The 22,216-nt window shown below is 41.9% G+C and overlaps 1 protein-coding gene across 2 annotated transcripts in view; it reads right to left on the reverse strand.

The window, feature by feature from the left end:
* MROH1 (maestro heat like repeat family member 1) overlaps positions 1-22,216 on the reverse strand; it is a 2,449,684-nt gene that overhangs the window by 2,104,955 nt on the left and 322,513 nt on the right. The gene's annotated exons all lie outside the window — the stretch shown is intronic.

The following is a 22,216-nucleotide window of genomic DNA, read 5'->3' on the forward strand; positions in this document are numbered from 1 at the left end:
TACTTGCTGCTGAAGTGACAGTCATTAATTTACAAACTAGCTGTGGATATATGTAATTAATTGATTTCTTTCTCCCAGAAGAGAAGGTGCTACAAAAACAAATTAACGTACTGCAAAATGAAATTTATGATGCCTTTTCCGCTAAAGTTACCTGTGATAAACTAGACACTTTACGATAATATTATGGCGTATGAGAGAAAGCTGCAGTTGATTCAGACCAAGAAACTGCACCGTGACATCTGTGATTTCTCTTGTGGGGCAGTTTTGACGTTGGAGTAAAAGTAAGCCTACTTCCATGATCAATTCTGAAAGTTCGCAACAAATAATAGAGCCTTTAACCAGGCAAATCAGTAACTCTACGGACTTAGCCATGCCATCTATTGTGGGAGAGGCTGTTGATATGAATTGAACGGATCATGTTCAGATGACCAGAAGCAGTTCTGAGCAACTTCGACAGGATAGTAATGGAGAAAGAACGCCAATGCTACATCTACAAAAGAAAAGAAAATCTAATGCTGATGAAACGAAGAGAGTTTTTTCGAACTGATGACTTCGAACATGGATTTAAGAACTGTGACAACTACATCCTTCAATTTGGAGAATCCTTTTCCCATCAGAGACAGATCACAGAGTCGGGGGAGGAAGGCAGGATACAGAGTCTTTCCAGTATAGAAGTGAGTCAGAACTCAATGGGACCAGGGAAACTAAGGTAAAAAAATCTAGCAATTAATATCTCTTCGGTGCAATTCATCTCCTCACAACTACCACTTTTATATAAAGGTCTGTCCTTCATCCCGGCTCAAAACGCTAACCTGACTGATGTATTGACTGATTTAAGATTGTTTGGCAAGACTCTTACATTAAAAACTGTTTCCTAATAGTAGTAATAATGATACTAACTTTTTTAAGAAACCTAGCACCTTCATTCCACCATGTAATGTAAAGATAGATACATTTATTGAAATCAGTGAAAAACAGATAAGGAAAGAGAGTGAATCTAAAGAGAAAGTCAAATGTTATAATTTGACACCTGGTGAAAGTATGAAGTCTACAGAAACAGCTGATAAAGGTGGAGGAACAGTTGTATTAGACAGGGAACAGTGGAGGGCACAGATGGGTAAATTATTATGTGATGATGCTACTTATACTTGTATTTCTAAACCCATTGTTAATGCCATTATTGAGAAAGTATCATTATATATGTTTGATATGCTTATGACTGATATGATTGATGAAAAACTGTGAATATTTTGAAGTCAAGCAACCGTTAGTACTAATAATATATGGTCTACCGAAAGTGCATCAAAATGCAGTACATTCACCACTGCACCCAATAGTATCTGGGAAAGGCTGGGTAACAGAGCAATTTTCTATTTTTGTTGAAAATAATTTACATTCTGTGTTGGACAATTGTGATACAGTTCTTAAAGATACTAGAAGTTTCTTACAGAAGTTGTTTGTGGCTACCTCTAATTTAGATAATTATTATTATTTGGTGATGATAGACACAGTGTCACTTTTTTCTGTGATTCCCAATGCTTGGGGCATAGAAAATATCAGAAATTTTATGAACACCAATCATTGTTTTACCACAGACGAGACCAATTTATTATGTGCTTTGTTAGATCTTGTACTGGAGAACAATGTTTTTTTATTTGAAGAGCAATTCTATGCACAGAAGGTTGGCATAGCAATGGGTACAGTGTGTGCAAACAGCGATTTCAACCTTGTTTTGGTACAATGAGAGAGAAACTGTCACAAGACATATTTTATGGTATACACAATTAGTGGATGACATCTTTCTTTTATGGAATGGTTCAGCTGAGAAATTAGTGCAATTTATAGAATACTTGCATCAATCTATTGATTTAGTAAGATTTACATACAAGTATTTCTGGGAAGAAATTGAATTCCTTGACATTAAGGTCAGGAAGACAGAGTTAGCTCAAATAGTGACCAGTACTTATAGGAAACCTACTCGAAAGAACAACTTGTTATACAAGAGTAGTATGCACCCCAGGCATACTTCTTGAAATGTGTTCAAAGGGCAAGTATACAGAGTTATGAGACTTCATGATGATGATGAACAATTAAATTTAGCACATGAGTCTCTGAAAACAGATTTCTTAGACAGAGGCTATCAAGAGAAAGATAGAGATAAATGCATAATAGATGCATTCATAGGTTAATAGATTAGTACTAAGCTAACTGCCCTTGTGAGCCATTTTAAGCCTAGCCAATTATCCCTTGTGAGACTCAAACCCTGCACCTTGTGTTTGTAAGGCAAACACCTTAACCATTAGGCCACCCTGCCAACATTAAAAGAGAGAGGGGGTAAGTGTAGACCCTACTACACGGAAACATTAAGTAGTAAAGAGGACAGGTTACAGAAAGTGACAGAGATTGTCAGGTTCCCCTTAACATACTCTTTTAATATTTACAGGGTCTGTGATATCATTAAAAGAAATTGGGACATATTAGACACTGTAGACGAATTAAGAACTGTCATAGATACAGTACCACACATCTCTTTCAAGAATAATAAACCACTAAAAAGGCATTTATGTTACAATGCTTCTATACCTAATACGATATTGGCATCTGATAGGAATGGTACTTTTAAATGTAGAAACTATGCAACATGTAAATATATTCATACAGGAACTAATTATGTACATCGCCACATGAAATTTAAGACAGAAACAGATTTTTATGGGGATTGCAAGACCCATAATTAGAAGTTATGTTCTTACCATAACGTTCCATGTGGAGTGTTCATCTCGCCTTTGTTCTTACACCTGGGTTCGGAGCCGATCCTCGGCTCCGTGTCGGCCGCTTGCAAGCTCTGCATCGAGAAGAAGCTCGAGACAACCTAATGCTCACAATTCCCCTCTGCCTTTACCTCAGATCTAGTTTGCAAGCAAACCAGCAGTCAGAGAGAGAACACACTCATGCCAAAAATTTACCTAAAAGCAAGAAAACTTATATCTATATATATATATATATATATATATATATATATATATATATATACACATGTACATCATATATATACAACCACTGCAAGTGCAGAAGCAGAATACCCCAGACCAGGCACCAAATTGAACGTTCTTCCTGAGGGTGGGAGGGTGGGAATGTAAGAACAAAGGCGAGATGAACACTCCACATGGAACGTTATGGTAAGGACATAACTTCTATATGTGAGAGTGTTCAATCTCGCCGTTTGTTCTTACACCTGGGTGGCGTCCCTAGCTCCATGTTCCTGAGGAACTCACGGGAGAACGTTCTTGAGCACAGTGGAACCAAAGGTTGCCCTGTCCCTAGAAACCCTGTCTACTTTGTAATGAGAGATGAATGTATGTGGTTTAGACCAAGTAGCAGCTGCACAAATCGTGTCTAATGGTAGGCGAGCTGCATGAGCCAGGGATGTAGACACTGATCTTGTAGAATGTCCTTTGGGTTTGACAGATAAAGTTTGATTTGAAGAATCATAAACGTATATAATACAATCAGTTAGCCATTTGGAAAGAGTTCGTTTAGTAACCGCTACACCTTTCCTGCTGTCAGCAAAGGCTACAAAAAGTTGATCAGATTTCCTGTGATCCTTTGTTCTATCCAAATCCTTTGTTCTATCCAAATAAAATCTAAGTTGTCTATGGACATCCAATTTGTGTAACATATACTCCAATTTATTGGAGTGATTCTTGAAAAAGGTAGGTAATTCAATGGATTGATTAATGTTATTGATAGAGCAAACTTTGGGGAGAAAGGATGGATTAGTGCGAAGAGATACTCTGTCAGGGTGAAAGATCAAATAAGGGTGTTTAATAGAAAGAGCCTGAAGTTCAGACACTCGCCTAGCGGATGTAATGGCTACCAAGAAGAGGGTCTTCCATAAATACTTCAATGGACAAGAGGAGGCTGGTTCAAATGGGGTAACATCAATTTAGATAATAAAAGGTTTAGATTCCAAGGAGATGTAGGGGTTCTAACTGGTGGTCTAATATGGAAAGATCCTTTTAAAAGGCCTTACAAAGTCTGTGAGCCATAATAGGTGCCCCACATTCTTCCACATGAAAGTTGGAAATGGCAGCCAATTGCACTCTTAAAGTGGCAGGAGAAGCTCCTTGGTGGAACAATTCTGTTAAAAACTCCAAGATCTTGTTTAACGGAGCTATGACAGGGTCCAAATGCTGTGAGTTTGCCCAGAAGACAAAACGCTTCCATTTACTAGTGTAGGTCTTTGTAGTGGAAGCTTTATGAGAAGCCACTAGTATATTCTGAACTGCAGGTGAAAGAGAATCAGACCTGGCTAAAGGGAAGGAGCAGCCAAGCTGCTAGATGGAGTGACCATAGGGTGAGGAACCCCTGACGAGTGAGTCAGTAGATCTGGCTCTGGGTCCAGGATCCAAGGTCCCCGAATGCAGTGTTGCAAAAGAAAGGGGAACCAAATTTGACGAGGCCAGAATGGGGCAATGAGGATTATCGTCCTTTATAGGTTGTTGGCTTTCTGCAGAAACTTTGCGATCAGGGGAAAGGGAGGAAAAGCGTACAGGAGAGCCGGGGGCCAATCATGCACCAGCGTCCCTGGGGACTTCCCCTGGAGGGGTAATAGGGCAAAGTAGCTCCTGCATTTGGCGTTCATTGAGACGCAAAAGATCGCAGGAAGGCTGGCCCCACTTGAAAAATCTTCTTCGCAACTGACTGTTTGAGGGACCACTCGTGAGGCAACAGGATTGCTCTGCTCAGCCTGTCGGCTATGACGTTGGATGACCCCGGGATGTGCGTTGCGATCAGAAAGCGACCCGTGGACTCCGCCCATTGCCAGATTCTCATGGCGCCTCTGCATAGCTGATAAGACTTGGTTCCCCCTTGTTTGTTTATGTACCAGACTACGGACATGTTGTCTGTCTGAACTGCAATAGTCCCTAGAGGAAGAAGGGGAGCAAAGTGTTGCAACGCTAGAAACACTGCCCTCAACTCTAGAACATTGATGTGCAGATTGTACTCTAAATTGGTCCATTCACCTTGGACTGTCTGTCCCTGAAAGATGCCCCCCCACCCTATCAGGGAAGCGTCCGTGGTCACCGTAGCTGTCGGCGTGGGTAGCACAAATGGTCTTCCGCTGGAAAGGTTGCAAGTCTGAAGCCACCAGGCTAGGTGTGATTTGCATGTGTTTGTAATCAGAATTTTGTGTGTCAGAGGTAGCTGTTGGAACGACCATTGTGCAAACAGTAGCCATTGTAGAACTCTCATGTGCAGTCTTCCCAATGGTATCGCAATGAGAGAAGCTGCCATGAGACCCAAAACCTTCAGAACCAGTTTTGCTGGGGATTTTCTGGATGACAGAAAAAGAGATATGTGGCTTTGTAGTGAGGCTATCCTTTCTGGAGGAAGCCTTAGAATTAAATGATGCGTATCCAATTCGCTCCTATGAATAAGATATGCTGTGATGGCTGTAGTAAAGATTTTCTAAATTTACGGAAATTCGAGGTGAACACAAAGTTGTAGAGTGTAATCTCTGGCCTGTATCAGTTGACGCCGGTGGTGGCAGAAAGGAGCCAGTCGTCCAGATAATGGAAACACCTGGAATCCTAGGAGTCTCAGATGAGACGCTACCACTGCCATGCATTTGGTGAAAACCCTGGTGGCTGAGGTCAGACCAAAGGGCAGGGCTCGAAACTGATAGTGACTGGCTCCCAGCCGGAAGCGCAAATGACCTCTGGACGCCCTGGCCATTTTGATGTGGTAGTATCGTCCTTCAGATCTATTGAGCACATCCAGTCGCCCTTCTGTAAGAATGGAAGGATCGATTGAAGCGTGACCATTCGAACTTTTCTTTCTTGACGAAGGTATTGAGGTTGCTTAGGTCCAGAATCGGCCTCCAGTCCCCTGTCTTCTTTGGAACTAAAAAGAACCTTGAGTAAGTTCGAATCCTCTTTGGTCCGCTGGGACTGGTTGGATGACTCTTTTTCTAGCAGCTTTGAAATTTCTATAGCTGCTGGGTCTCAGATGGGGGCACATCTGGGAGTCTTCTCTTTGGAATGGGGGTGGATAGGAAGGGTATTCTGTAACCTCTGGTAACCACGCTTTTACCCAGTTGTCTGTAGTAAGATTTTGCCAGGCCTGAGGGTATAAAGCTAAGCGACCCCGACTGCCTCCAGAGCAGGACAGTTGGGCCTCCTCTCAGGAGTGCTGAAAAGGTTTTCCAGGGGTGTATCCCTGTCACCTTGGTTTTTGGACCCCTCTGCCGCCCGGCGTCTTCCACCTCTGCCCCTCCTCTGCCTCTAGAGGGGCATCACCCTGCGTGCCTGGGAAAGATCCTTGGGGTTTTGAAACCACATTTTTCCACCGCGTTGCCCTTTGGGGTACGGTCTGGATGGGGTGGAAAAACGGACTCCGACAGCAGACAGAGTCTTTCCCTCCTGTTCACACCGGGTAAGGGTCTCCTTTACTTTGGGGCCAAAGAGAGTGGCATCGTCAAATGGGGCGTTAGTAAAGGAAGACTTGAAGGCTTCATAAATGAACATAAGCGCATCCAGGATTGTCTACGAAGAGCAATCGCTGAAGCTGCTGCCCTACTCGATCCTTCGGCTGCGTATGAGATCAGCCTCATGGACGAGTTCACAATGGATGTAAGGGTATTGAGATGTGCTGTAACTTTCTCTGAAACAGCAGCATCTGTAGTACCCTGGAGGGTATCTCCCAACTCTTTGATTAGATCCCTCTGTAGTGGTAAAGTGGGTCAAATAGTTCAGGGATCACATAGAAAAAGCCGCTGAACTAAAAATGCGCTTCCCGTACCTGTCCATAGTCCTAGAATCTTTGTTAGGCGGATGGACAGATGAGGAAGATTCGACATCTCCTTTTTCGTGGCGCTGCCACCACCATAAGGCCCACTGGAACTCCCTTTGTGAGATAAGCCTTGTTTTGGGGTGCAGTAATATACTTATTAGGCTTTCTAGGGACTGGTTCCACCGTGTCAGGTGTCTCCCACGCCCTTCGAGCAATCAGCTCCATTAACTCATCAAGGGCGGAGTGACCCAGGAGGAGGAAGGCGAGCACCAAATGCCTTCAGCAAAACTGACTCATCCTCAGAAGGGGGGAGGGATTGCCAATCACCTCTCTGTTTTAGGATCTCCAAGATGTCAGAAAAGAGACATCCTCTGAAGGTGACTTTGGGACCCTTCTGACTCATCCAAGTCAGTGTCCGATGTCAATGATTCTTGTGGAGAATCTAAGTGTCTCCTCTTACACAATCTTTTCCTAGGGACTTCTTCGGGGAGCATCCGAAGAAGCCTCCGAGGAAGAGGGGGCACCCTCCAGGGGTGGCTGAGACACAGGTGCTCGACGCTTGGATGTAGCCATTGGTGCAGAGGAGGATAACGGTCCTTTATGGGGAGGAGAGGCTGCTTCTACTGATGTGGTTGTCTGGGTAGACAACACCTTCCTCATGAGGTCGAAGGCCCCCGGGTCCCGAGTCGAGGTATCTCGGTTCCTAAGAAATGGGAAGAATCCCCGAAACAGGCACCGAAGGCATCGACCCCGAGGACGGAACCGAGTCGATCCGAGCCGAGGCCCCGAGAGGGAGAGTTGGGACCGAAACATCGGTCCGACTCTCGGTCCCGGAACCAAGGATGGATCTTCGGCTCCGAGACTCCGGTACCGGATCCGACGGAGTCTAGGTGAACGGAGCCGACCGAGAAAAGGACGGTTCTGGCACCGAGGGCTCCACAATCAGTAGATCAGCTTCTTCCGGCTCCAAAGACTGGACAGGTCTCGGAGGAGGAACAGATGGAGATAATGGAAGGCCTTCAAGTCTCGACACCAACTGAGAGGAAACCGAGATGAGTTTGGATAAGGCCGTATTCTCCATTAATTTCTGCACCACGCGGTCTACATCGGTGTCGGAGAGAGGCCTGGAAGAACGGGTCGAAGGAATCGAAGACGGAGCCGACCTCAACAGTGTCGGGGGAGGGAGCTCCGTCACCGGTTCCAAGACTCGAGGCTCGGAAACTGACAACAGTTGAACACTCGGTCCCGAAGCCTGTGGAACCGGTGATCGAACCTTAACTGAAGAGCTCGGAGCCGATGACTTGGGCTCCGACGTCTTCGATTCCTTCGAGGATTTTGATGCCTGGTCTGAAGCATCCAGAGCCTCTTGAAAAGAAGGTTTTAACAAACCCCTATCCATGAGTTTCCTGCGCCTATCTGTCATGACCTTCCCATTGAAAGAATGACAAATAGAACAGTCTTCTTGCAGATGGAGAGGGCCAAGACAGTAGACGCAGGAACTATGATTGTCAGTAACTGACATCTTTTGCCCACACTGGCAATGCTTGAATCCAGATTTACCTTCTCAGACATCTTAAACTTAATATGGTAGAAAGTGTAGAAGTCAAGTCCAGCAGTAAGTCCAATCCGGTGAAATTGTCGAATCCAGTAAAAGAAAAAATGTCTATCCGGTAGTCAATCCAGTAAGGGGTGGTAGGCCCCGAGGGAAACTCTAATAAGTTTAAAATTAAACTTAAACGGGACCGAGAATTCCTCAACCATACCACACACACACACTTAGTCACTAAACAAACTTTTTAGAATAAAATTATTCTGAAATAACAAGAAAAAAATCTTAATCTTAGCTTTAGTTGTTCGAGCTCGACCCAGTGATGCGAACGCTGCAGCGGCAAACTAGATCTGAGGTAAAGGCAGAGGGGAATTGTGGGTATTAGGTTGTCTCGAGCTTCTTCTCGATGCAGAGCTTGCAAGTGGCCGACACGGAGCCGAGGATCGGCTCCGAACCCAGGTGTAAGAACAAACGGCGAGATCGAACACTCTCACATCATTATTTACTTTATGTATTATTTGCCATCCCTTCTATATAGGTATGAGTAATAGACAACTGAAAGATACAATTTTAGAGCATCAGAGAGATGTTAGCAATAGAAAAGATAGTAATGCTCTTGCCAAACATATAACAAGATATGGTGCAGACCAGAATTTCAGGTTTCTAGTACTTGAGATAATCTCTGAAAATTTAAGGGGGGGGGGGGTACAAGGAATCGGACAGAATCCACTGAACAAAAATGGATTCTGTCTTTAAATGCTGACAAAGCACTAGGTTTAAATAAGGTTGTTTCCTTAAAACCATTTTTGAAAGCAAGACCTTTAAAACATTGATTTCAGCAGTGTTTTTATATATACTTTTATATATTTATGTATGCATTTATATATATATATATATATATATATATATATATATATATATATCTTTGTTTTGTTGTATTATTAATAACAGTATATATATTTAGAATGTCACAGTAACAGTATTTTTTTGTGATTGTCCCTTTAAGGAATCATCAGTTAATTGATGTTAATGGTTTTGTTTTGTCTTAGTTGCTATTTAAGTGGATTGTGTGATTTATGAAGAGAGTCTGATGAAGTGGTCAAATATACCGTGAAAAAGCTTACTTTTACTTTTATGAATTAAAGTTTTTTATCAAAGTTCTGCCTGCAGCTTTGTCGGTTTTGGTAATTTTGGTTTTCTATTTGAAGTTGTAGCGTTAAGTCTGGAGAATCCAGACTAATTCTCTTACAAAGATGTTGGTCAGTGGTGAAACCTCTAGGATCTTCCCTCATATTATCCAGAACCACAAAAGAAGGTTTGTGATCTGGTGTATGTGCAATATGCCTAAAAAGTGCATTGGAAGATTTTGCTTTTGCAATATCATTAATATGTTTCTGCTTTCCCTCAACTTTCGGGAAGTCTTCCCTATGTAAAAGGCTTTACATGAACCACACAAGGCGACAAAGACCACCCAACTTGAGTCACAATTGAAATGTCTACTTACAGTAATTTCCAATTGTTGATGACAAAATAATTACATTCTAATACATAGCGGCATTGGTTGCAGTGTGCACATTTAAACATACCTCTAGGACGACTGTCTTGGGCTCTCCAAGTGTCTTTCCAGTATGTGTTTGAAGTACCTATTTTTGCGAAAAACTATTTTAGGACATTTACCTAGAACACTGGCCAACTCAGTTGTTGTAGAAATCAAAAGCAATTTATTTTTGATGATGTCCACAATATCATAGGCATTTGTCCCACAAGTAATAATACATGCTTTATCATAACCAGTGGCTCTACTCTGTTTATTAACCAAATTACTACTAGCCTCATCCATGTATTCTCTATTTGGTCATGGTAACAGGGGTTTATAAAAGCCCTTGTTCCTCTTTTTACACTCTTCACTTTGAACTTTCTTAATAAATCTGGAGGATAACCCCTGTTAATGAGCATATTGCATAAGGTGTACACTTCTTGAAATGTTAAGTCAGACACCATTCTAGCTAGTCTCACCATTTGCCCTTTTACTACTGGCTTCTTTTGAAAAGGTGGGTGCCAGCTATCATGATGGAGGTATGAATTACAAAAAGTGCTCTTTCTAAAAATACTGGACAAGAAACACCTGTTGGTGTAATCCTTGACCAATCTAATATCCAAATAAGTCATAGAATCTCTGTCCACAGAATATGTAAACTTTAAGAATGTTGTGTTCACATTAATATAGTCAATGAATTCAACTAGTCTTTCTATGGTGTCTACCCATACAATAAACATATCGTCCAAAAACCTAGTATAGAAACTCCAACACATCTTGAAAGGACGCCAGAAAATATATTTTTTCTCCCAATAGACCATAACTAAGTTATCAAAATTAGGGGTACATGCTGCACCCATAGCAACTCCAGTACATTGTTTGAATAATTGGCCTACAAAGACTATAAAGTTATTAGACAAAATTAACTCCATCAATATTATCTTGGTGTTGATTTTATCAAATTCAAGCTCACCAATATCAAATAGTATATCTTCGAGCCATTCTAGTCCACCATTGTGTGGGATAACAGAGTACAGGTTTCGGACGTCTATAGTAACCAGCAGGCAATCATTAGTGAATTCAATTTTGGCTAACCTGGTAAGAAAGTCCCAGGAGTCCTTATAAATATGGTCAATCTTGTTGCCCGATGGTTTTAACACCGTACTGACATATTTAGCCAAATAGAAAGTTTTATGTCTTCCTTTATCAACTATGGGTCTTAACGGAGGATGGCTTAGGTCATTACGAATTTTTTATATACCAAAAATGCTGACAACCACAGGGTGTTTAATGACTAAATAGTGATAAGTATCGCCAGCTATTTGACCTTGCATACACATGTCATATAGGATGATGTTAATTTTACTATAAGCAAAGTTCAAGTTATTCCTAGAGATCTCATTATAGGTGTCAGTGTATAACTCAAACATTTGGCTGGAATAATCACTAGAGTTAAATATACAAATCCTGGCAGCCTTGTCAGGTTTCATGATCCTAATATCACCATTAGAACTTAAATCAGATAACATTCTTTCTTCTTCCTGACGGAGATTAATATTACACTTACTATTATTCCTATGAAAACACTTGCGAATGTCCTGCTCACACATCCTTTCATAAATTAGTAACAAATTATTCAAAGGTGGACTAAAGGTGATTGGCTTTCTGTTAACATGTTCATTATTGGTATTCAGGTCACTATTGTTATTTTTGAACCAAAGTGACAAATTTAGTTTCCTGGTATACAATTTCAAATCCATAAGCACCTCAGCTACATCAACTTTCCGGGCAGGTACATAGGTTAAACCTTTACTGAGTAAATCAGCATGAGCTACTGAAAAATTAACTTTGGAATAATTGTGAAGTCCTTGGAAGAATTACATATCAATTCAGGACCATTACTCTGAATGAATTCACATGCATTATTGATAACAGTACTATTACAGGTGAAGTTCAATGAAATCAAATCACTTCCATGACTATTTGCATCACTCACGACATCTATCCCCATCATGTAACATGAACTGATTAGCAAAGGTCTATCAACAGTATTTTCAACAGCAGCCACATTGCCAGCCATGTTAACAGTCATATTAGCAACATCCAAGGAAATTTTTACACTCCTAACGAAGGAAAGGTCATTAGCAATAAGAAAACTGTTGTTAAAGTCACTACCAGTATTCAAAAGTTCATTCTCTGTTGTTGGAAAACTTTGTGCAACAGTTGGCTGGTTTGACATAATACTTACCAACTGTTCCGTTGACCTCTTCAGTTCTTTCCCTTATTCCCTTTGCCATTACGTTTTTTTGCCACCCGACAGTTTTGTAACGATTATTACATTACCTTCATTATTGGCCACTTGAGGACGTGGTCCAAGCTGTTCAAAGTTAGAATTACTATTTTCTCCCCTCTCCTTAATCCGTTCTGATCTCCTAACACTCTCTGCTTGTGTTGACTGTGTAGGTGGAGACATAACTCGCAAAGGGGATGTATTTCTAACCTCGTTTGCCCTGTCAATCACCATGTTCGATTCAGCCAATCACCTAAGAGTAGGAAGTGATGGTTCCAGGTATGCCTGCCCCTTGGTATATGCTTCACATTCTCTATTTAACTTTTTTAGCATTCTGTCATAAATTGACTGGCACACATTATCAATCTTCTTGAAAATGTTATTATAGTTGGTGAAATAAAAGTCAAATAAACTGTCAGAACATAACATCATTAAGTTCATCAACTTCCCTAGACAGTTTTTCAGCCAATAAAGTCATTATTCCAGATAATAAGCCTGATGATTTCTTGGCCAGCTTTATTGAACACATCAATTAAGGCTTTATGAAAGTCGGACCCTTTTGTCCACACCACTGGGGAACCACCAAATGTGCAGACCCTTTGGGACCAGTCCTTGCTTCAAATTTTCTTTCAAATAAATGTTCTCTAACTGAAGTTTTTAAAAAGGACAACAGTTTGAATTCAAATGTTTTAAATTACTCTAAAAAAGCCTGGCTTTTCTCCACACTAGAATTAACTACAGGCTCACCTTCATTAACTGGCTGCATATCAAAAATATTGTCCTTAAACCTTTGGAAGTCGGCAAATTCCTTGCTGCTACACCCATTATTGTACTGAACCATAATTCTCTGTGTCGAAGGAAAATTGGGGGGATCAGGGTTGGCACCAAGCTGAGAGTTTGTACTAGTACCATTAGTATGTGTAACCCTCCAGCCTAGTAGCTGGTGATTCATTTGTTCCAGTAACAAGGTTGTTCTTCTTTCAGCTTTTCCCGGTTAGGGATCACCACAGTGGAACTCCGGTCCGCTAATGATTGGCAGTAGATTTTTTTTACAGGTGCCAGCTCGACACCCAACCTTCAACTAAGGCACGCCCATTCTACGCATGTCTTTCAAATGCTAATCGACCGCCATGCTGATCAATATTCATTGCAGGTAGTCCAACATCAGAAATATCCATTAGTTCCAGTAAGCATCCTTCAAAATATTTAACAATTACAGAAGTTAAACTTATTAACCTATAATTACTAAGTATTTCCTCTCCTTCTTGTGAAAAGGGGTGATATTTTCCAAGTGTCATGAACAATGCGTTTAACAATTTGTTGAAAATAAGTTGTAAAGTAGGTATTATTTCATTTTTAGTTCTTAAGGAAATACCAGTGATTTTGTCTGGCCCCACTGTTGAATATATATTTATTTTCATGAAGGCATTTCTAATCATTGCATTGGAAATTAAAGGATACAGTCCTGATATAATAAACTGGGACACTATTAACATCCCAACTCCTTGCCTTCCTACACTTTTCTTCATATACAGTATTCTCTATCGGTTATCTCTATATCTGTATGGCTTTTAAATATCACTTCCTATTAACCACCTCTTTCCAGAACCACTGTTACATTTGTTTTCTGTGGTTGCATACTTAATTAATAGAAACACTTTCTGCGTTTGCTATTCTTCTCCTTAACCTTCAACTGATATATATATATATACACACACACACAAAAATCATCTCCAGAATTAAGTCTGATGTTGGTGGCAACTTTTTTTTAAGGAAACACCTTTACTGAATTATCACTTGCGATACAGGCAAAAAAAGAAGTTATGTCCTTACCATAACGTTCCATGTGGAGTGTTCATCTCGCCTTTGTTCTTACACATGGGTGGCGGAGCCGATCCTCCACTCCGAGTCGGCCGCTTAGCAAAGCTTTGCATCCAGAAGAAGCTAGAGACCAGCCTACCTCCCACAATCCCCTCTGCCTTTACCTCAGATCTAGTTTGCAAGAAACAACACCAGATCCAGCAATAACAATGTAATCACCTATAAAGAATACATACGTATACATAAGGAACGTAACTAGCTCAAGCCAGTAGAACAACAGAGAGACCACTAGTGGGAGACAAACAGACCAGACTTCTAAACCGAACGTTCTTCCAGACCTGAGGGTGGAGGGTGGAATGAACAAAGCGAGATGAACACTCCACATGGAGCGTTATGGTAAGGTCATAACTTCTTTATGTGAGAGTGTTCAATCTCGCTTGTTCATACACATGGGTAGCGCCCTAGCTCCGTTACCCTGAGTGACTCACGGAAGAATGTTCCTGAGCACAGTGGAACCAAAAGATGCTCTGTCCCTGGAAGTCCTGTCCACTTTATAATGAGTGATGAACGTATGTGGTTTAGACCAAGTGGCGGCTGCACAAATAGTGTCCAAAGGCAGACGAGCCGCATGAGCCAAAGATGTAGAAACTGATCTAGTAGAATGTCCCTTTGGTTTGGTGGGCAAACTCTGATTAGAAGCAGAATAAACAAAGGTAATACAATTGGTTAGCCATTTGGAAAGAGTACGTTTCGTCACTGCCATGCCCTTTTTGTTGTCCGCAAAGGCTATAAAGAGTTGGTCTGCTTTTCTATGGTCTTTAGTTCTATCTAGGTAGAATCTGAGTTGTCTATGAACATCCAACTTGTGCAACATATATTCCAGCTTACTGGAATGGTTTTTGAAAAATGTGGGAAGCTCAAATGACTGATTAATGTTGTTAACTGAACAAACCTTAGGGAGGAAAGAAGGGTTGGTGCGTAATGATACCCTGTCCGGGTGAAAAATTAAATACGGCTGCTTAATGGAAAGAGCTTGAAGTTCTGATACTCGTCTGGCTGAAGTGATAGCTACTAGGAAAAGAGTTTTCCAGGACAAGAACTTTAAGGAACAGGAAGAAGCTGGTTCAAAGGGTGGTAACATTAGTTGGGATAAGAGTAGATTTAGATTCCAAGGAGCTGTAGGAAACCTAACTGTTGGTCTAAGATGAAAAGACCCTTTCAAGAAGGCTTTACAAAGCCTATGAGCCATAATGGGCGCTCCGTTCTCTCCTACATGAAAGTTCGAAATAGCAGCCAACTGAACTTTTAAAGTGGCAGTAGAGGCCCCTTGATGAAACAGCATGGACAGGAACTCCAAAATCTTGTTTAGAGGGGCCACTGAGGGGTCTAAATGCTGTGCAGTCGCCCAGTAGACGAAACGTTTCCACTTACCGGTGTAAATTTTTGTAGTGGAAGCCTTATGAGAAGCTACCAGAATGTCCTGAACCACCGTAGAGAGAAGATTAGACCTGGCTAAGTAGGGAGCAGCCAAGCTGCTAACTTGAGGGACAGGAGCGACGGGTGGGGAGCTCCTGACGAATGAGTCAGTAGGTCTGGCACCGGGTCCAGAATCCAGGGCTCCCGCATTTGGTGAGCTTGAAGAAAGGGAAACCAAATCTGTCGAGGCCAGAATGGGGCAATGAGAATTATAGTCCTCTTCTGGTCCTTGGCTTTCTGAAGAAATCTGGGTATCAGAGGTATAGGGGGGAAAGCGTACAGGAGACCCGGGGGCCAACCGTGAATCAGAGCGTCCCTGGGGACATCCCCTGGAGGGGGTAACAGGGCAAAGTAGCTTCTGCATTTGGCGTTCATTGGAGATGCAAATAGATTGCAGCAAGGCTGGCCCCACTTGCGGAAGATTCTTTCTGCCACTATCTGGTTGAGGGACCACTCGTGAGGTAACAGGATGGCTCTGCTCAACCTGTCCGCTATGACGTTGGATAACCCCGGGATGTGCGTTGCTATCAGAAAGCGACCCGTGGATTCTGCCCATTGCCAAATTCTCATGGCTTCTCTGCACAACTGGTAAGATTTGGTTCCTCCTTGTTTGTTTATGTACCAGACTACGGACATGTTGTCCGTCTGAACTGCAATGGTCCCTAGAGGTAGAAGGGGGGAGAAGTGTTGCAACGCTAGAAACACTGCCCTCATTTCTAGAACATTGATGTGCAGGTTGTACTCTAAACTGGTCCATTCGCCTTGGACTGTCTGTCCCTGAAAGATGCCCCCCACCCTATCAGGGAAGCGTCCGTGGTCACTGTGGCCGACGGTGTGGGTAACACAAACGGTCGGCCGCTGATGAAACTGAGACTCTGTAACCACCAGGACAGGTGTGCTTTGCAGGTGTTCGTAATGTGAATCTCGTGTGTCAGTGGTAATTGTTGGAACAACCACTGTGCGAACAGCAGCCATTGGAGAACTCTCATGTGTAGCCTCCCCATGGGAACTGCAATGAGGGAAAGCTGACATGAGTCTCAAGACTTTCAGGACTAGTTTGGCTGGAGATTTTTTGGACAATAGGAGGAGAGAAACGTGTTCTTGTAGGGAAGCTATTCTTGCGGAGGGGAGTTTTAGTAGCAAAGAACGGGTATCTAGATCTGCCCCTATAAATGAAATATGCTGCGAGGGCTGTAACGCAGATTTTTCGAAATTTATCGAAATCCCTAGCTGAACACAAAGGCTGAGTGTGTAGTCCCTGGCCTGTATCAGTTGACGCTCGGTGGTGGCAGAAAGGAGCCAGTTGTCCAGATACGGAAACACCCGGAATCCTAGGCGTCTCAAGTGAGACGCTACCACTGCCATGCATTTGGTGAAAACCCTGGGGGCTGAGGTTAGACCAAAAGGCAGGGCCCGAAACTGAAAGTGGCTGGCTCCCAGCCGGAAGAGCAGGTGATCTCTGGACGATCTGGCCATTTTGATGTGGTAGTAGGCATCCCTGAGATCTACTGAGCACATCCAGTTGTCCTTCTGTAAGAACGGAAGGATCGATTGAAGCGTGACCATCCGGAACTTTTCTTTCTTCACATACGTATTTAGATTGCTTAGGTCCAGAATTGGCCTCCAGTCCCCTGTCTTTTTTGGAACTAAAAAGAACCTTGAGTAAGTTCCGGATCCTCTTTGGTCCGCCGGGACTGGTTGGAGGACTCTTTTTTTCTAGCAGCTTTGAGATTTCTATAGCTGCAAGTTCTCGCAGATGGGGTGGTACATATGGGAATCTTTTTTGTGGTAACGGGGGGAATAGAAAAGGAATTTTGTAACCTCTGGTAATAATGCTTTTTACCAGTTTGTCTGAAGTAAGGTTTTGTCAGGCCTGAGGGTATAAAGCTAAGCGTCCCCCGACTGCCTCCAGAGCAGGACAGTCGGGCCTTCTCTCAGGAGTGCTGGAAAGGCTTCCCAGGGATGGTATCCCTGTCGCCTTGGTTCTGCGGACCCCCTCTGCCGCCAGGGCGGTGTCTTCCACTTCTGCCCCCCCCCGCCTCTGGAGGGGGCATCACCCTGTGTGCCTGGGAAAGAACCCTGGGGTTTACAAAACCACATCTTTCCACCTCGTTGCCCTTTGGGGTACGGTCTGGATGGGGTGGAAAAACGGACTCCGACAGCAGACAGAGTCTTTCCCTCCTGCTCACACCAGGTCAGGGTCTCCTTTACTTTGGGGCCAAAAAGAGTGGCACCATCAAAGGGGGCGTTAGTAAAGGAAGACTTGAAGGCTTCCGCAAAGGAGCACAGGCACATCCAGGATTGCCTACGAAGAGCAATCGCTGAAGCTGCAGCCCTACTCGACCCTTCAGCCGCATACGAGATGAGCCTCATGGACGAGTTCACAATAGATGTAAGGGTATTGAGCTGTGCTGTAACCTTATCCGAGACAGCAGCATCTGTACTACCCTGGAGGGTATCTCCCAACTCTTTGACTAGATCCCTCTGTAATCTTGTGAAGTGTGTCAAGTAGTTCAGCGATCGCATGGAAAAAGTCGCTGAGCTGAAAATGCACTTCCCATATCTGTCCATGGTCCTAGAGTCTCTGTTAGGAGGATGAATGGACGAGGAAGATTCGGACATCTCCTTTTTCGTGGCAGCTGCCACCACCATAGCGTCCACTGGAACTCCCTTAGTGAGGTATGACTTATCCTGAGGGGCAGTTATATACTAGTTAGGCTACCTGGGAACTGGTTCCACTGTGTCAGGTGCCTCCCACGCCCTTCGAGCAATTAATTCCATTAACTCGTCGAAGGGCTGAGTGACCCAGGAGGAAGAAGGGCGAGCACCAAATGCCTTCAGCAGAACCGACTCATCCTCATAAGGGGGTAGGGCCTGCCAATCACCTCTCTGTTTCAGGATCTCCAGGATGTCAGAAAAGGAGACATCCTCCGAAGGTGATTTTGGGGACCCCTCTGACTCATCCAAGTCAGTATCCGATGTTAAGGATTCTTGTGGAGAATCTAAGTGCCTCCTCTTGCACAATCTTTTCCTCGGAACATCATGGGGGGGCATCCGATGAAGCCTCCGAGGAAGAAGGGGCTCCCTCTGGGAGTGGCTGAGACACTGGTGCTCGACGCTTTTGTGTAGTAGTGGGCGCAGAAGACGACAACGGACCTTTATGGGAGGGAGAAGTTGCTTCTGCTGAAGTGGTTGTCTGAGAAGACAATACCTTCCTCATAAGGTCGAAGGCCCCTGGACCCCGAGCCGAGGAATCCCCCGGTTCCGAAGAACGCGGAGGTATCTCCGACGTGGAAGCCAAGGGCATCGACCCCGAGGACGGAGCCGAAGTGATCCGTGCCGAGGGGGAGAGTCGGCACCGAAACATCGGTTCGACTCTCGGTCCCGGAACCAAGGATAGATCGTCAGCTCCGCTTCGAGGATTTAGAAGCCTGGTCTGACTTGTCAAGAGCTTCCTGGAAGGCAGGCTTCAAAAGACCTCTGTCCATAAGCTTCCTGCGCCTATCTGTCATGACCCTTCCACTAAAGGAATGACAAATAGAACAGTCTTCCTGTAGATGGAGAGGGCCAAGACAGTAGACACAGGAGCTATGGTTGTCGGTGACAGACATCTTCTGCCCACACTGACACCTCTTAAATCCTGACTTAGCTTTCTCAGACATTCTGCAAGAAAAGTACTGTACACTATCACAAAACACAGACTCCTTCGAGGATTTGTCAAAATAGGTTAGTAAGTCACAGCAATAATATTGCAAGTATCAAATTCTAAGTTTAGTAGTAGGTGGGGTAGGCCCTATGGTAAAACTATATATATATATATATATATATATATATATATATATATATGTATATATATATATAAAAACTATATATAATAGAAAAAGGATGACCAGACCACACACACACACACACACACACACACATATATATATATATACACACTAAATATATGTGTCAAGAATCCTAAAAATTTTCAAGAAAATTTTTTAAGAAAAAAAGTTAGCTTATCTTCCCAGTTGGTCAGAGCTCTTCAGAAACGATGCGATCGGTTGCAGCGGCAAACTAGATCTGAGGTAAAGGCAGAGGGGATTGTGGGAGGTAGGTTGGTCTCGAGCTTCTTCTGGATGCAAAGCTTTGCTAAGCAGCCGACTCGGAGCCGAGGATCGGCTCCGACACCCATGTGTAAGAACAAACGGCGAGATTGAACACTCTCACATCTTACATTTATATCAAAGTAATCAAACCATATTAACAAATTCACATTTACAAACATTATACAAAGCAAATATTGTTCTATTCAATATAGTCAATTCAAAATTACATAAACTGTTCAATTCCTGCCATCTCTTAAAATTTATTCCTCTTCCAAAACATTTTTCTACATGTACTGCTCCCACAATTTCCACTTGTCTATGTAACTTACTACTACCCTTTTCAAGGTGGCAACTTTCTTAAGAGTAGTTAAAGAAACACATTTAAGAGTAGTTAGAGAAATGCATGCATTACCCAATAACTAACTCTCTTTGCATGCAGTCACTATGCTGCATTCTATTCATTCTATTATAGTGCTGCCAAATAAGAAATAATGTAAAAAAACACAGTCAATTAAGGTTATACAGAAGCAAATGACAAACATACAACGAGCGAACACATAAAATGAACTCCTAACTGTTCTGATAAAATGGTTCTTTAAAAATCAGACATCAGCTGTAGTCTGCCCTTTTGTAATCAGAATTATACAGAATTCAAGTTATAAATTCAAAGGAAATAATAAATGCTCCTTTATGATTTATATTACACAAAATATTTTAATTATAAATTATGTACTTACCATAACTTAGCATCTGTGTTGTCCATTTTCTTTCTCACTCACTACTGGGCGATGGATCCAACCCTCGGACCCAACTCGTACGCACTTCCCAGACCCAAACTCCAGTCTCAAACTCCTCCCTCCACCCACAATGCCCCACACGCGTCTGCCGCTCCCCCACAGAGAGTCTCCTGCCTTACTGTCTACTGAATAAAGAGAGAGTACAGAAAGAAATCAGAGGCTCAAAGAAAGCAAAGATTCCTATAAATCCAACAGGTCCTCCAGGAGCCAGTAGGTGAAGTTACCAATTCCATTAGTTTGAGAAGACAGGTCAATAGCATCCATTCTCAGGGTTCATCCAGAAGCCATAAGCAGTAATCCACAAATAACACAAACACCAAGAACCAAAGATGAACCCAGAAGACGATGAGACCAACAACCATTTAATAACACTTCATTGCAAAAGGCAGTTAAGCGCTTTCATCTGGTAATAGACTTCTTCAGCACTACCATATAACAAACAATCACTTAAATACACAAGGTCAAAAGTCATGTGATGTTAGTAAATAATGACAATTTTTAAGTAATTACAAATTTGAATATTTAGATATTAAAATTTTAAGAAATTAGAAGAAATTGGGACCAGATAAAATGCCTAACTCTCAACAGAAAACTTTTTGAATGCCACTAAAAACATGAATGAAACTGGCAAAATAAACCTTGATCAAAATTTTTTTTTGTATATATATATATATATATATATATATATATATATATATATATATATATACACACACATATACATACATACACATGAAAAAATATGTATATAAAATATATATAAAATGTATATATAAAAACACAGTACAAAAAGTATTTGATTCACAACCTGTCTACAATATATATATATATATATATATATATATATATATATACACATTATATATATATATATATATATATATATATATATATATATATATACACACACACACAACTTAACCTTCCAAACTCTCAAGTTTCAGGATAGGTAGAATGGAGCAGGCTTCATTGAGACCAGGGGAAGTCATAGCGTTAAGTGTGGAGAATCCAGACTAATTCTCTCTTACAAAGATGTTTGTCAGTGGTGAAACCTCTAGGATCTTCCTTCATACTATCCAGAACCACAAAAGAAAGTTTGTGATCTGGTGCAAGTGCAATATGCCTAAAAAGTACATTGGAAGATTTTGCTTTTGCAATATCATTAATATGCTTCTGCTTTCCCAAAACTTTCGAGAAGTCTTCCCTATGTAAAAGGCTTTATATGAACCACACAAGGCGGCATAGACCATTCAACTTGAGTCACAACTGAAATGTCTACTTAGAGCAAATTTCCAAACTCAAATACTTTTTGTATTGTATTTTTATATATACATTTTATATATATATTTATACACATTTTTTATGCATATATACATTTTATATATATATATATATATATATATATATATATATATATAAATATATATATATATATATATATATATACACACACACATACATACACACACATACATGCACACACACACACACAAAAAAAATTTTGATCAAGGTTTATTTTGCTAAATCATGGCAAAAATTATACGGTGCAGCACCTAGCAGGATAAAAGCACTCTCATTAAACTAAACAACTCACTGGACAAAGTCTATCAAAGCCAAATTTGAGGTAAGCTTGGCCTCCCAGGCCAAGGACAACCAAAAAGCATTCTTTAGCTATGTCCACAACCTCAAACACAATACACAATTGTGTGCAGAGCTCTTTGTAAATGAAGTCACCTACACTGAGCCAGAAGATATAGCACACCTCCTGACTGATAAATTCAGCTCCAAGTGCTCCTCTCTCCCCCTCAGCCTTCCCTCAGGAAATATCATCAAATATAACTCTCCCTACTATCACTA

The sequence above is a fragment of the Protopterus annectens genome, chromosome 3.part1, assembly GCF_019279795.1.
Source record: "Protopterus annectens isolate FY-2018-M chromosome 3.part1, PAN1.0, whole genome shotgun sequence".
NCBI classification, from domain to species: Eukaryota; Metazoa; Chordata; order Ceratodontiformes; family Protopteridae; genus Protopterus; species Protopterus annectens.